We start from the raw sequence: 3434 nt of genomic DNA, 5'->3' as shown, positions 1-3434 counted from the left end.
AAAGCAAAGCATTGTTGACCAGAGATGTACTCTACTCAAGGACTTACTCATTCTCAAGTTTTCTTTCCTCTTGACAGATGTCTTGAAAAACACTTTAGTTGAAAAAACTTACTTTCTTAAGAGTTGTTTTTGTACTTTCTGAACTAATGTACCATCAGTCTTTTGAACAAGTCTCTACATGTATTAAGCGAAATATAAATCCATATTTTTATGTTAATTGAAGAATATGGCACAGAGACAAAAGAGAACTAATTTTAGATAAAATTGCTGAATGTTTTCAAGGAAGAAAGAGTGTGTACACTTTTCTTTTATTGCACATGAATGCTACAAACACAGTAATTGCTTTCTTTCTGCCACTTTTTGAAGATTTTGAGTAGAAAAGCAAATGGTGTACTTTATTTATAAATGAGTAAGTTGTACTCCCTTGGCACTTGTACTTGTTACTAGGGCTGCTGTAACAAACACCAGACTGGATGGCAGAAATTTATTTTCTGGCAATTCTAGAGGCTGGAAGTCCAAGATGAAAGAGATGACAGCGTGGGTTGATTTCATTCTGAGGCTCCTCTCCATGGCTTGCAGATGGCCCTTTTCTTTCCGTGTCTTCTCGTGGCCCTCCCTGCCTGTGTGTCAGTGTTTTAATCTCTCCTCCTTCTTTTATTTCACATCATATTTGTCAGCAGCTGTGGCTTTCCCAGTAGCACTCAGCCACAGCAGGGCAGGGACGTTTTTGTTTTCATTCTCTACACTGCTTTCCTCCTGATTGGGTGCGATTGAATGTTCATTGCTCCTTTGGTTATTATTTTGGTTTTATTATGCTATTCTAGAGGCTACCCTCATATTTTCTGATTCTTATTTTGTTATTTTCCTATTAGTAGCTAGGAAATGAGTCCAAAAAATCAAGAGGAAAACTTTAACATGTTTATGTTAAAATCATCTGGAATTTTAGTTGTGGATTATTAATTTTTTTACAATCGTATTTTATTTTTATTATTTTTAAAGATTTATTCATTTCTATACAAGAACTGGGGTACAGGCCAGATGCACAGGAAGGTGAGAGCACCCTGACCCAACTCCCCCTCATGGACTATGAAAGGCACCCACTTGCTGATCTCACTAGTTCTTGCATGGTTTTCTCTCAGTCTGTGTGTTGTTTGAGCCCCAATCTCCTGTTCTTATAGCAATAGCAGTTATATTGGATTAGGGCTCATATATATGACCACATATTACTTCAGTTACCACATTAAAGACTCTATTTCCATATAGGGTCATATTCTTGGAGGGGGGTGCGGTTAGGACTTCAACTTAAGAATTTGGGAGGTATGATTTACCCCATAACAGGCCATTCCAACATTCTATCTTGAGAGCAGTTTCTGAGAACAGAGGAACATGGAAACTTCTGGGTGTCAACAATGTCTTTTTTCTTGCTTTGAGCATAATTGTACAGGTGAGTTTACTTTGTAAAAGATTTTACAAGAGTAAAAACAGCATAGTTTAATACATTTACTGTGTACTAAATAAACGTATCAAAATCAATTTTAATTTCATCATGAGAGGTAACAGCAAGAAAATTAAATGTTAAAAAGATAAAAATTCAATATCAGCACAAGGGCAAATAATTAGAAATAATCTAATAAAAGATATGCAAGACATCTAAGAGGGAAATTATAATTTATGAATGACATGAAAGATTTAATAATTCAAGATATCAGCCTATTGCAAAGATGTAGACCGTGTTCAAACCTAATTAAAATTGCATTAAAATCTCAACAGATTTGTTTCTTTGGGGTGGAGGGTGGAATGTGACCAGTTTATTTCATACAAAGAGCCAGGAATTACATTCTTGAATAATAAGAGGAAATTGGAGGAAATATCACCACCAGCTATCAAGACTATTAACTATAATAATAGTTAAGATAGTATGGAATTGGCATAAAACTAGAAAAGAGATCTAAGTCACAAACACCTAACACCAAGTGAACCCTTAATTTATTACAAAGACAGTTCTAGAAAAAGGGAGCAGGGTGAAGGGAAGAACTATCTCTTGAATAGTTGATGTTGACAATTAGGTATTCATATAAAAATAATATTGAAGGGCCTCCCTCGCGGCGCAGATGGCTGAGCACAGCGCTATGAAGCTGTCCGCAGCCTCTGCAATGCTGGTTCGATCCCTGCCGGCCGGGGAGATTCCCACATGGGACCATGAGGGAAAAAAATCAACAAATTTGACCATATTAAATTAAGAACATCTGCTTACAGTATAAAGACAGGACAAAGATAAGGTACATAGTACAGATGATGTTTGCAACATATATAGCGAAGGGCTCTTATCCATGATAGATAAATGACTCCTACAAATGAATAAGAAAAGCCAGGTGACATATTAAAAAAATGGGATAAACATTTGAGCAGGCTTTTCTCAAATGAGGAAATCCCAATTGCCAATAAAGATATTAAAATATGCCCAATGTCATTATTAATTAAGAAAATGCAAAATTAAAACCACAAGATGCTAGCTACCACACTCCCCCTAGGTAGTCAAAAGTTCAAAATACCAAATGTTGGGAAGGAGGTAGACCAATTTAACCCTCGTATTCTGCTGGGACTATGTGAAAGCATTATGTATATATCTAGTGGAGAGAGTCTGGCTCTCTCTGGTCAAGCTGCTATTGCAACTGTTCATTCCTGGAACTATACACTCGAGAATCAGATATGGTTCCCTGTGTAGAATGCTCATAGCAACATTATTTGCAATGCTGCAGTCTGGAGACAAACCCCAAGTCTGTCAACAATAGTGTTGATAAATATATTGTGCTGTATTCATCCAATGGAATACTGGATAGAGATACACAACATAGATGACTCTTAGAAAATGTAATGTTGAGGGGCCTCCCTGGTGGCACAACGGGTTAAGACGCAACCTATGAAGCTATCCACAGCCTCTGCAACACGAGTTCGATCCCCAGCCAGGGAGTAACCCACATGGCACAGCAGACCTCTCCTGTCTCGCCTGCTGCTCCCCTCAGCAGTGTATTTCAGTCAATCTGCCTGTTCTACTCCCCACTCCATCTCTGGTGAATCCTCTCACTCCCACACACCTCTGGCCTGTACCCCAGTTCTTGTATGCATAAGTAAATCTTAAAAAAAAAAAGAAAATGTAATGTTGAAAGAAAACACAATGTTAAGGGAAAGAGAATACGTACTAAACAAAACTAAGCTATTATTTGGGGGCAATAAAACCATACAACAAAATAAGGACGTAATTACTATCAAAGTGAGGAGAGTGGTTTTCTCTGGGGTAGGGAGGAGCTTGAGGACAGGAAAGTCACAGAAGTGGCTTCCAGGGTACCAGTGATGGTTATGTGGGTGCTTCCTTTTAGTCACATGCTGTGCATTGTTTATTCCCTCTTCTGTATTTGTGGTATGTATTACCATAA

Source organism: Talpa europaea (assembly GCF_964194135.1).
Source record: "Talpa europaea genome assembly, chromosome: 4".
Classification (NCBI taxonomy): domain Eukaryota; kingdom Metazoa; phylum Chordata; class Mammalia; order Eulipotyphla; family Talpidae; genus Talpa; species Talpa europaea.
The sequence above is the reverse complement of the archived record's forward strand: the minus strand, read 5'-3'. Positions refer to the sequence as shown.